General features: G+C 37.6%; 1 protein-coding gene across 1 annotated transcript in view; it reads left to right on the forward strand.

Moving 5' to 3' along the window:
- TRMT9B (tRNA methyltransferase 9B (putative)) overlaps window positions 1-13,900 on the forward strand; it is a 119,099-nt gene that overhangs the window by 6,476 nt on the left and 98,723 nt on the right. The window contains exon 2 of the mRNA XM_032108867.1: window positions 2,946-3,074. The gene's annotated coding sequence lies outside the window, so the exon portion shown is untranslated. The remainder of the gene's footprint in view (window positions 1-2,945; window positions 3,075-13,900) is intronic.

Consider the following 13,900-nt stretch of genomic DNA (forward strand, 5'->3'; position numbering starts at 1 on the left):
TAAGGCATCTACCTAGCCCTGTGCCCAGGTTAGGATACCCAACACACCAGCAGGACTGACAGAGAAGGTAGCTGCTGTCAGTGCAGCCAAATGCCCATACCCACCTCTTGTAGCCATAGAGAGAGGCATGTTAGCCACTACTTCTGTGGTGGCAAAAATGGGGTGGGGAGAGAAAGCAGCAAAATCCAAGTTTAGTCACCTTGAGCTTTCTGTGGTAGCACTCCAGAGAGGAAGTACTCATGGCTGTTGCCCTGCCTGGCGCTGGGTACTTCCCAGAGACTGTGACTATTTAGACCATTACCTTTTGCTTTTCACTCCTAAATCTCTGTCCTGCCATTCTCACTGCTTTAGCTGAATTGGGCACGTTGCACTTCAAGTAGATCCAGTGAAGGATGGAACAGGCCTTGCTGCACCTTTGGTGATGGCTCTAAATGGGAAAAGACCAGTTGAGCTTAAGTTGAATCCTCTCATGGGAAATCACCTTATTACTACTGATAAAATTTTTCTTCAATACCATTTTATGGCTTTTAAAAATCTATACACAAGAAACCGGCAAAATCCCAATATAAACAGCCCTGCAAAAATGGCCATGCCAAATGCTCTGAGACATTTGACATCTCTCTAATAATTTTTGTAATTTTTTTGAGAAGGAAAATGTGCAATGTAACAACCTGCAAACGGCTCATGCATAGTCATGCCTTCTATGTGTCAACTGTTGGGGAATGGCTTCAGATTGCTTCACCTTATAAATTGTTACTTATTCACCATGCCAGTTGGTGACCAAGGTAGCATATGTGAAATGAATTTGCAGTTTCTATTACAGTTAGTTGAAATTTTCCGGTGAAACATTTTCTCAAATTAAAAAAAAATAAAGAGTTACCCATCAATCAGGAAGGCAATGCTTTGTAGAAGAGTATTTGTTCAGATAATTTGACAAATCATGGATAAGTTTTCATCAGAAGCCTTTTCCAAATATCCAAGAAGATAGCACTGGTGATTTCTGTGTATTTCCAGAATAGCTCTGGACCGTGGGACTAGTCCCCACATGCCTCTAATCTGGTAAAACCCCTGTTGTGGAACAAGAAACTGATTTTGGGAAATCCATTTCTTGTCAAAGGTCAGCTCCTGGCTCCATAGCAATAGCCTCCTGCCATGTGTCTGTAGCTGCAGTTAAAAAACTTCCAAATTCCTATTGAATCAGCAACCAGGACCTTGTAGTTCTGGCTTCCAGCCCTCCTCACATAAAACATGATATGCAAAATTAATAATGATATATACATATTCGTGAAAATCAAGTTTTTCTTGAGAATCCACAGTCATTTCCAACTTCTGAAAGCATATCTGGTTATAAAAACTTTTTTACTTTTTCATCCATGAATGAAAATACTTTGCCTCAGCTTTATGGCATTTATTTTGTCCTAAAGTAGTTAAAAGTCATTAAAATTGATGCTTGATGTTTGAGTCACTTCAGCCCTGGCTAAGAAATAATGCTCAAAACCAACTTGGTTTTGTTTTGTTTCAGTTTGTTCTGTGTTGCTTAGTAGACTTTTGAGGCTTTAGTGAGATTGTTCCAGCAAAGAGATTTTTAAATGGAAAAATGCTCAGCATCACTGCGGTTAAACAAACACTAACCCTTGTTTGTGCAACGCAGTGTTAGGCAGAAGTTGGCTAACTTCAATTTTTCAATTTTTTTCAGTTGTTCAATTTGTAGTTATGAGTGACCACAAAGGTGCATTTGCCGCTTAGTCTCAAAAGTTAATTTGAGCTGAGCAAAGCTAGACTGCTACCACTGTCTCTAGCATTTCTGTACAACGCTGCAGTGTGGATTTTCCAAGGGATCTTAATTCCCTTTGAAAAAATTTGGGTTCTCAGTACTTTTGAAAAAAAAAAGGCCCATAGTAAGTTATTAAATTACACTTAGTCATTATGTATGCACTAGTATGAGAAAAAACGACCACACATGGGATAAATAGTTAACTACATGTTAGAAAGATAAAGATCTCATTAAAAATAAAAATAGAGGCAAAACATAATAGAATCTAAAATACTTAGGGAGGTAAAGACAGAGAGTTTATTGGCTTGATCCAATAAGGGACTTAAATACCTAAAGCAGGGTTTATGGAGATATCATGTGCCTAAGTCACAGAAATGCAATCACAGCTCACACAGCTGCTGCGTAACCAGGAGTGCCTAAAATCACAAGGTTCTTCCTTGATTCTAATTTGTATCTTTAGAGTGTCTTGGATTTTACTTTTGTGCACATTCAGTGTGCAGCAGCTAGAGCAGTTTGGGCACTTATTTCACATTAAGCCATTTACAGTCCTCAACTGAAAAGTTCAAGGGTGCTGTTTTGTCAGTGTACTCAGGCCACACCAGGCACAGGTTCACATTGTGAGATTCTTAATCTGTTTTAGTTGCTTGCTTTGAACATGAAGGATGAAGAGATGGAATACCCTTTTATTTAACAATTTCTCTGTTAGATTATTGATACAAGAGTTGGAAGATGCAGTTTGTTTCCATCTGAGAGTGTTCAAACCCATCACCTCCCTTAAGTAATATGTCTTAAAGAGTGACTGCATGAGTTGAAATTGTCTTGGGAGCATGAATTAGAGATGAGGATCCGTCACTCCCTGTTAAATGCCCATTTCCTTGGGATAATTCTTGCATATCATTTCTGTTCCTATGGACAACAGAATTTGCTTCATTGTGGCATGACTTTTAACAGGAATAGGGCAGGATCGTCTTTGTTTTCAATAGCCCTCTCTCTTGCTGGGTAGGATCACTTTTCTGCCCTGTGTTGATGTGAATCTTTTTTGTTTAATGGGGAAACACAGCAACAATTGGTTGCTGTATAGGAGGCGCTTGTTTTCTCATTTCCTTCTGTTATCCTGGCTGTGATTTAACAGAATACTGCAAGCCCTGCTCCTCTTTTTTTTTTTTAACAGAATGGTAATTGGATCCTACAGTTAAGAGGACTCTAAGCTGTGAATTTTAAGCACAACGTGTTATCTGTGTTGTGGCCTGACTTAAGTTTCTAAGGAATTGCAGTAATGCTGCTGCATTTCTGGGGTTTGGTAAGTCTGGCAATTATACTTTGGAACTGTGGAACTGACTATCCTGGAAACACTAGTAAGTGGAGTCACTCATTTCCCTGTTTTCATGTTCATCGTATTTTTTCTTTTCCCATATGTGATGATATGTGGTTGTACATTCTGAAGTATAGCTGAATGTTTCTACGTGTGCAAGGCAACAAACTTAAAAATGTGATCAAGAAGGTCTCACTTCGAATTATTCCAGTTTTAAAAAGTAGCTTAGCTCCAGATATGACATGAGTCATATTTGTCTTTCCTTCAGACTGATCAGACTCTTTCCTTCAGCCGTTGTTGCTTCATAGGAGAGTTGCATATAATCTACAGATTTATAGAATAGCTAAATATTCACTGGAATAAGTGCTCCTATTAATATAAATTGTAATTATTCAAAGAGCAATGCACTTACAGCATGAATTACTAAATTTAAAGAGAAAAAGTGCAGGAGCTCTTAGTGCAGGAGTGTAACTGAATAATGAACAAAACCCAAAATGATAGCAAAGGAAGTGCTAAAAAGACTTCAATTAAAGAAGGTTTTTTTTTAAATAAAAATTGCTCACTAAGAAAGTGTGCAAAAAGCAAGTAAGTCAGCATTTTTAATGTTTATCAGTATGTTTTCCTTTAGCTGAAAGTTGTTGGCTAACAGTTATGTTGCAAATCTTATAAATTTTTTCTGAGTTCTTGTGTATTCACACTACAGAAAAAGTACAGGCTGACTGTTTTAAAAATAATATATAGCAAAAGAAAAAGTAATGATTTGGACATGTGTTCTATATTCTGACTTGGTATTTAAAGAACAAGTTATGTTGGTATCTGTTTATATACTCTCTAGTATTTTCTAGTATATTCCCTAATAAAATATACATATTCTCTAATATATTCCTTGCTATCAAGCTGCATCTCTTTATGATCATCCTCTGAGATAAATTATATTGAGAGAATTTGGTTTTGAATACAGTTTGCCAAATAGGAGCAGTCTCTTTGAATTTATAATAGTTATTGCTCTTCATTCTTCCACAAGTAAAAAAAAAAAGGGGGGAAATTACAGTGTTTGCATCATCTTTGCATTAAAAGTATGCCTGTATTGTAAAACCAAATCTTTCAACCAAAGTAGAAGGAAGGAAAAAAGCTTATTATGCTTGATATCTAGCCTCTTGAAAAAAAACTTTCATTTCTGGGTGGCCAATAATAAGTGCAGAATTAAATTCAGAGTTTTAGTCAATTAAAATACATTTTAAGAAATGCATGTAGAAAACAGAAAATACCTGGCAGCTTACTTATAGTGGTAAGTTAAGGGAAAAATCCCTTATTTGTTATTACTGGATTGGACTGCTGCTAGTATTAGATAAATCTAATATCTAAATCTAAATAAATTTAGATAATGATAAAATCATTAACAGTCTTAAAATTCTGGAGGAGTTGTTAAAGTTACAAAATTTGTGTTTACTTATTCTTCTTAGGTTAACTCTTTGGGATCAGAGGAGCAACTGCTCCTTTATGTAGATATTTCTCACTCATAGAGTTCTATAGAATTTTTGCATGTATATCCACTTTTTCCTTGTCTAATGGGTGTCCTTCCTCCAGAGGTTTTAGAGCACTGGGAAAATATTTTGTGTCAATGAGAATAGGAAATACATGATTTTTCTTCAAAACTCTATGACTAGTACTGTTTACTAAATACAGTGTTATGTGAAGAACATGAGCTGAAAAAAAGCAATTACTTTAAATTTAATCATGGTGGCAGAAGACATCTAATGAAATCACCTTATTGGCAATAGTTTATCTTTTAGCAGCAAAATGAATGTTACTATTTATTCTGACTATTCAGTATTCTTTTTCTCCTTTGGCTTGTACCTACTACTGTAACCTATGTCCTATTTGGTTCTTGAACATTAGTAGCATCACCCAGCAGCACACTGTGTGCTGTAGGCTGAGATATCACAGCCACAATCTCTTCAACCTTTCCTACAAACATGCTACAGGAAATGTACACGTTTATTTTACTTCTGCCGAAGACACCATATGACAGGATTGAATTGGGAGACCACTAGTCTCCATTAGACCAATGATTTTCAAGGGAGCACAAGATCATGCAGGACAGAAGTGCACACTCAAATGCTTCATTTCAGCATGATTGTGTAAATAACATTGTGTTTCAGTCTTTCTCCCCCCTCTCTTTCTCCTTCACCATGTTTATAAAAGAAGATAATTGAGTATCTGGTCTTTGACTGTTGTCCACAAATACCCTATGTGGAGACAAAAGAAGACTTCATTTATTTTTTTCCATTCCTGAAAATGCAATGCAACTTTTTTTTTTAACTCCAACATATATTGAACATAATTTGTCCATGCAGTTGTAGCAAGTTTCAGTCATACTGAGTCTGGGCTGATCACACTTTTTCGCAGGAGGCTCTGTGGTAAGTAGCCCATCCCAAATAGATTCTTTGTGATGTGTTCTGTCCTTGTCATACTGTATTTAACTATTACATTTTAGGGATCTTTTTTAATGATTTGCGTCCCTCAACTTCTGATTGTCCAGGAAGGGTTTCACAAGAGCCGAAAGACTGTGATAAGCCCATGCATATGAGAGTATTTTTAAAATCACATGCTTTATTTATCTTCATATTTCTACCTGTAGTCAAAAAAAAATCACAGTGTTTTAAGTGAACAGCTTATCCTGCTGTTTTTGATGGTTTTGCTGACATGCTGAATCTGTTTTACATTTGTGTTTGGCTATGATGGTATTGGTAGATCACCTGAGAGCCCTGCCTTACTCCCAGTTCATGCTTGCCCTTCACTGAAGAGCTGAAAACTTGACAAGCTGTTGCCCTCATTTTTCTTTGTGACACACCATAGAGCCTTCTTGTTACAAAGTACTTGGTTTGTGTCCCGGGGGTCTCAGCTGTGCAGATTTGATGTATGGCTCACTGTGTCAAGTTTCATGGCTCCTGTAATATTTCATCCTCCTGCTGGTACTGATTTAACACCTCAGTTCCTGGCCATAAATTGAACCCAAAAATTAACTATGTAGACTAGATGAAAATATTTATTATTACTTGTAGAAATAGAAGGTGCAACATGTTTTTCTTTATTGTTTTTAAACATTTGGGTTTTTAAACCCAAAAGGCAGTGAAGGGAGGCAGTGAAATCACCATCCCTGGAAGTGTTCAACAAATGACTGGATGTGGCACTTAGTGCCATGATATAGCTGACAAGGTGGTGATCAGTCAAAGGTTGGACTTGATGATCTGAGAGGTCTTTTCCAACCTGAATGATTCTGTGATTTATTAAAGAAAATGTTCTCAGTGGTTCTTTTTCTTGGTACCTGGATCGCCTTAATAAAAACGGTTAGCGGAAGACTCTGGTGTTTACAGGACTATGCCTGGGGGTAACAATCTCCCAGAATTTTTGAGTTCTGCAACACCATTAACAAAATTAATAGTTAGGTCAGTAATTGATTCCAGGCTTAAAAGCAGGTGATACTGATTGTAGGGCTGGGTCATATCTTAGACATAGTAGCTGAGTAAATTGTTCTGGTAAAGTAAACAGTAATACATCAGAATGAAAAGTTTCTGAGTAAACTGTTTGCTGATAAATTGCAGCATAGCAGAGCTTGCCTGTCAAGAATGAGAAGCAAAAAAGGCATCAGCCTATAGTCTTTTTTATCCAGATGTCTTTCTCATTGTAAAAGATTTACATTGTAAGAAAAAGACCAGGTGTTTGTAGAGGGAAGTTTGGGTAGACTAAGTAATTATTGGGAAGGAAGAAGCAAAAGGGAAGGTACATTTTTCAAAGGCATCCTGCATATCTCTGAGGATATTTACACTTATGGGACTGAGCTGTCCCTCTTTTCATGGAAATCATCTCTTTGCCAATGCTGTGAAGTTGGCAAGTCATGGATGTAGCTGCTTTCCTACTTTCTGGTGTCACTTAAAGAAAAATATAGGTTGTGTTCAGATTATACCATAGCTCAGTTTTCCCTGTGTCCGCAACCTTTTTGGGAGCACAGTGTTAACTGGAAGCAACCTCTGATCCTTCGTTTCCTGGCCCAAACAGAAGCATGTGAATGATAATATGCACCAATAAATCTGGAACAAGTCTTCGGTCTTGGTATGGCTTCATTTTGCAATGATGACCTCCTTTCTGTAGATCTCAATAGAAAGACGTAATGCCTTTATCAATTCTTACTGTAAATAACAGTTTCTCCATGGAATATATGAAGAAATCTTGCTTTAAAATTATAATTTTAAGGTGATTTACAATGCCTATATAGAATGATTGTTGTTTTGAAGTAAGGGCTTGTACAATGTTGTTGTCTTAGAAGTTTGAGTTACTTGATTTTTTTTTTTAAATTTTGGTTTTTGGAATACTGGATTATACCTTATATTCCACTATTGCTTCTACTGCATAGCTTATTCCTACAATTCTCATGTTATTATTATTATAGTAAAATAAAATATATACATGAAAAAATATATATGTACCTGTGAACAAAGTATCTACGTATTTAAATATGTAAGTATTTTTCTAAAAATTTGTATTTTCATTAGCTTCTCTAAGCATCTTCTGGAAAAAAAAGAAAAGGCTTTAAATGAAGAGAGTAATAAGTGCTTTAAATTAAAAAAAAAATATATTACTACTTTTGCTCCTCTTTGTACTTCTGTTGTAAAAGTCGTGCAGTGTGCTTTTCTGCATTCAAAATTTCTTACGAGTAAATAGCTTGATTCATTGATTCATAATTTGTATTGTGTAAGAGGAGGGATGTTCACTTCAAAACTGCATGCTGCACTTTTAGATCAGGGGAAGGATGTGCAGGTGGAGTCAGTGGTACGGAGCGGGAGCTGCTGGTTGCAGTGAGCTGGTTGGGTTTATCCTGCAGCCAAGGGGATGCACTGCACAACTTGGGCTTGAAGGCCAGGCTGGGCATGCAGCACGGGGCTGGTGGAGCTGCCCTGCGTCCCTTCTGTGGGGGTCACTGCTCCTTGGTGGTCTTCTGGTCAGGATCATGCCTGCATATTAGAGGTTATAGAAAAGAAAAGGATCTTCCGAACTTTTATAAAGTGTGTGAGCTTCCCTCCAAAGCAATCAGTGTTAGTGTCATTAGTATTACCTGTGCTTGCCTGTATTCCTGCTTTAACTGCTTTGAGAAGACGCTGCTGTTTCTTCTGCAGTGGAGATACTATCTTGCAGTTCTACTATTTGGCTCCTGGAGTTAGGATCAGGCCCTACCAAAAAAGTCTGTGAAGATGCTCAAGGGCAAATAAAACTGAAGCAAAATCATGATGATAATTAAAAATTCCACTGTTATCATGGAAGGTGTTAGTGCAGAATGAGATTAAGAAGTTGGTTTTCTAAGGCAGCATCCAATTTCTGTTTTTTTCTTTCATTCCAGATATTCCATTCATTTCAGATAGAATGAACGTTTTGGGTTTTTTTTGTTTTTTGCCCACTCAGTCACGATACAGACAGACACACAAATACACATCCGTAAAATTGGAATGATTTTTATTTCTTTAGGAACAACTGACATAACGTGCTTTATTTCATGTAAATTCAACTCTCAGTGTTTTCTGTTTTAAGATGGTACCATCTGTGAATTTTAGGAGGGTTTGGTGTGCTGTTGTGCTGTACAAGCTTGATTCTCTGGCCAGAATGTGTTTCTCATGATGAAGAAGAAAATTCATATGTCTCCAGGCGGATGTTTTCCTGCAGGTTTGGCCCTTAGAAGCAAGGAATTTTGAATTCTTGCTTAACTTGGTAAATATGCTGAGTTGGAGATACATTTATTCAGTGTTTAATAAACTAGTTGGGAACAATGTTTCAGATGAGACGGTAAAAAAAAAAATCATAGTTTGAAATTGTTTCATTTTCCCACTAGAAAATTGGCAGTTAATAACTACATTATTTGTCAAAAAATCTTTCAAGCAAGAAACCGAAGTCAGCTTTATTTGCACAAAACTAATGGTCGAACATTGTAAACAATTTTTAGTTACTTCTGTCTTACATAATGCATCCCAGAAGCAACATACATTTGAATGCAAAAGAACTGCACTTTTAGGAAAGTGAAGATAAAAGACAAAAATAGAGATTTCTGCTGACCTTTCAAGTAATTATTTAGTATGAAAAGTTTGGCAGTGAAGCTTTAAAAACCACATTTTGCATTGAGGTTTTCAGTGGAACAGTACAGTTATTGAACACAGCAAAAAGAATAAACTTTTTTAGTAACAGGAAGCAACAGATTATTTTTTAAACTACTTTCATTCTGTTATGCATAACTGTTTCAATTAGGTAGGAATTTTACTAAATAAATGCAACTTTATATTTAATTTCTTTTGGTTTGTCATCAGTTTAAATTTCACGAGTCCCACAGGACAGTTCCCATTCTTCATCTGCATAATCCCCATGGAAGGCATCTGGATTCTGGGCTACCAAAGCTTTGATCATATTAGAGATGGTGGATGTTTCAGGTGTTGGGCAAGAATGTGGGCTCCCTTATGCTCACACAGAGAAGTATTCCTGCAGTTGTACGTGCTTTTAAGCGACTGACTCCTGGCCTTACATACTCTGGCTCTTGAGGAATACACTCAGTGCTGGTAGCTTGGTGAGCAGCTGAAGTTCCAGCTCTGGGTTCAGCTTTGGGTGGTGAGAGCCAGAGACAATAGGCCATGAACTGGAACCAACCTTTGCACAACAAAGGACGCGGGGACCTGTGGTGCCAGCCAGGGGACTGGACACTCAGAGACACGGCAGGAGCTGAGGACCCCCAGATCTTCCTGTGCTTTCACTGTGAGGGTATAAACCCCCAGGTTTTCCTTTGTTTTGGGCCCCTTCTTGGCAGCACTAGCTTGAGCTGTTATTCTGTTGTTGCACCATGATTAAAATATTTTAGGGATCCAGACGTCTGAGATTGCTACGGGAAACCTGGAGTCGAGCCAATAGGGAAACCTGATCTGACTGTGTGAGAGTGGCATGTGTAGCTGCAAAGGGACCTCAGTGCCAGCTTGCGTGGTGTAGGAGTAACTGGCACAGTGGCTTCTGAATGGTCAGACAGGAACGTTTCTTTAACACATCCTTTGGTGGCCTCCAGTTGTGTTGTGTCAGAGCAGAATGGGACAAGGTAGCAATAAAGTCCATTTGCACTGTTTTGTGCCTTTTGCACTTTTCTTAACTGGTGTATCTGCACAAGTGCTAGGGCAGTGAAATGTCTCGTATAGCCACAAACTGCCAGTCCATTTTGCACTAGAAAAATTTCCTCAGAGGTCTGTCTTTAGATGTGGACAAAGGAAGCAGATGCCAGTGACTGCTTGGAGCAGTCACTTTCTGTTCTATCTGTGCCGGAGCTACAGCAAGTGTACAGCCTGTGGTACCTTCTTTTTGCTGCTTTGCTGATGTTAAGGGAGGAAGGTGTTGGAAATCACACAATGGCAGTTGCTGCAGAGTTGTGAGTGGCTCTTCCCAGCCATTGATTTCATGGGCTCCTCCTTTTCCTCCTACTTTATGTATCATGCAGCCACAGATGTAATACTTGTTTTCTAAGAATTTTCTCTGACTTTCTAGGCACAGCTTATTTCATCACCCACCCTCTACCCCTTTTGTATGACAAGCCCTTTCTGGTTTCTGGAACCTCAGACAGTATAGAAGTGTTATGAGAGATGTTTTTTAGGGAAAAAAATGCTTGCAGCAGTAGTAGTAGGAAGTGCTTGTGTAGGAGTATGGTGGGAATTAAAATTTGCTTTGAAAAACTAGTTGTTGACAGTGAATGATGTTTTGAGTGACCTTTTGTACAGAAGTGGAGTTGGGCTGGTGGTTTTGCAACAGTGGACATTTCCAAATATTCCACCAATTTATGTACAGCTTCAAGGTGACACCACTGCTGAGAATTAACAGAACAAGAGTCAAGGAGCACAAACTGAAATAAAAACCAGGAAAGATATTTTTAACCACGGAGGTAGTCAAGCTCTGGAACAGGTTACCCAGAGAGTTTGTGGAGTCTTCATCCTTGGAAATACTAAAAACGTGAGCGGATATAGCCTGAAGAACTTGCTCTAGTTCAGTCTCCTTTGATCAGAAGGTGGACCAAAGACCTCCAGCAGTCAAGTCTCAACCAATCTGTTATTCTGTTGTAAGAAAGGCATGCAATAATCCTTTCTAAAGTGAAGGTAGTTCCCTGGAATATTGTTCTGACTTCCCGCAATTTGTGGTTCACACACTTCTCAATACATTCTGTTGTCACTTTAGAACCTGTAATTATTACACAGAATGTAAGTGTAAATTACACATGCAAAAAAAAACAGACACCAAAATTGTTGTTAATGAATAGCTCCAGTTTTATAGTCACTAGTCTGAAACATTTTAAACAATAAAGAGACAGATTTTGGTTTCTTTGAAGTCTGCAGTCAAAACTTCCATTGGCTTAATGGGACAAGGAACTTTACTCACCACATTTTATAGCTAACAGAAAATACAAACTAAAGCAAAATGAATAAGTTATTTATATGTTTAAACAGTCTATAAAACCAAAACCTCTGGTAATTAAAAGTTCAAGCTACATCTGCTTCCAACCATCAAGCAGCTACCTCTGGTCTGCTCTTTGCGCAGTGCACTAATTGTTGCACACCCACCTTGTGTGCGTTACTTGCTGGCATCATGATCTGGCTGCTTGGCAGAAGGGAAAAGCTGGGAAGCTTCATTATTCTGTAGAAGGGCTTTTAAATGTGTAGAAGCAGACTGGGAGTTTAGGAATGGGCTCTTGCATGTGACAAGACGCTTTGTACTTTGCTGTACAAAGAAATCTCTTGATTTCTGATGTTTGAAAGTGGAAAATATTATCGTCCTATTTGATAAATGAAACTGTTTGTCTGTGAAGCAAGCATATAAGTAATAGAATAAACATATTTTCTCACTAAAGGGATAGTTTCAGGAAAAGAGGATTAAAATTCTTGGAAAATCAGTGAGGCAGCTACAAGTGTCAGGTGATTATATGGCCTTATGTAAGTACAGAGCTTGGTGTCTAGCCAAGTATTTCTAAAACTTATAGGGTAACTTCTGTTCACATTTAGGCAAGCATAAATCTGAAAGCACTTCAAAACTCAGCAGTCTTTGCTCCTATGTTAGAGATTATTTTTAAAAAGAAAATAAAAATATGTATTAATTTTTTTTTTTTTTACTACAGGGAATGCCTAAAGGGGATGTTGTGGTTAAAACAGGGACTTGGAAGAATTGAATTTTATTCCTGCTTTTGTTGTGGATCCCCTGTACTGTAATGGACAAGCCATTTTTGTAGCTCGGTTTCTGGCATAACCATAGCGAATGTGTTTGTGTATATGACATTGAAAAACACAGTGGGTGGTGGTGGGTATGGTTGGTAGGTATATTATCTAGTTGTTGTGTGGCAGTGTATTAAAATAATTTTGTTACTGTTTTTGTTTCATGAAGAAAAAAATCCTAATTGGAACTTACTGGGAGAAAAAAATGGGTTTTTGTAAAGAAATTTTACTCCCATTTAGTCTAGTAGTGCAGGTCATGATAACCTGCTTCTGAAGGCAACGTCTTGAATGAGTAATTTATTTGTATGGTTTGGTAGGTTTTTTTAACATGTACTAATCTTTCAAAGTCTCTTTTTTCCCCCACAAGATAGCATTCAGAATGCAAATTGTGTCCCATAATGTTATTTTGCTTGCATGTTCACTCTTTTTTTATATCATGCTTACTTTTTGTGCAGTTTATATCACATCACTTTTCCACTTCAGGTTTGATTTCTCTTTAAACTTGTTGAGAGACATAATACCATTGAATAATTCTCTCAGACTCATGCAAATCTTCAGGTATTTAGAATGAGAGAAGGAAGACCTTACACTGGCAGAACATTGCTTGAAGTGCTGAAGATGACTGGCTAAATCTGGTGAGTACTAGTTAGGTAGAATTTGTCAGTCTGTCAGTCAGTCTTACAGATTTTCCTGATCACATACTGAACATACAAAAAGCAAGAGACTAGATACAGTGAATTCAAGAAATGTCTTCAGAATGATGCTTCTTTTGAAAGAGGTTTATGAACTGATGTTCAAACAGAAGCATAAAATGTTTCCATATGACAACAGGATGAAAGATGGCAGAGAGATCTCAGAAAAGGAAGTTAGAATAGACAAGAATGCATTTGGAAGTGTGTTAGCTTTTGCTGAAAGTGTGAATTTGGACATCAGAGAACTCCTGTAATGCCTGCCAGGCTGTGTTCTCTGTCCCCACAGGGCTTTTAGCACTAGAGTTGCCCACCAGGCAGCATCAGATGAATCATCATGAAAACCAAACAAGACAACTTTACTTGAGAGAGAGAGAATATAGAATATAAACAATCCAACTGCCATCTGTATGTTTTCCTGATGAATGGCATTATCACATCTTTTTGTGCCAAATGAGTAAACTGTTTTCACCACACAAATACTGTCTATTCCAGCACATATTACATGCAAACTAGCAGCACAAATTTCAGGGTGATGTTTGCAATGTGAATTTACTCTGCCAGTTGGAATCCTATCCAAAAAGTTCTGGTTAGCAAAGTAATGCCAAAAGAAGTGTGGGTTTGTGATGAGTGTTAGGTCATGAAAACTCCACAGCTTTCCAGGGGCTTATAAAATGCAACTGAGTCCGTCACTGTCACATTACTTACTAATGTGCTTGCAACCAGCTGACTCAATTACAGAGAGATGTACAAGCTGAAAATGTACATGAAAGAAAAGAAAAATGGAAAATAGGTACATGTATGCAGGAGCATTTCAGTAAACTGGAAGAGAATGAAAAGACAAATTACAATGTTG

This window comes from Corvus moneduloides, chromosome 5, assembly GCF_009650955.1.
Source record: "Corvus moneduloides isolate bCorMon1 chromosome 5, bCorMon1.pri, whole genome shotgun sequence".
NCBI classification, from domain to species: Eukaryota; Metazoa; Chordata; class Aves; order Passeriformes; family Corvidae; genus Corvus; species Corvus moneduloides.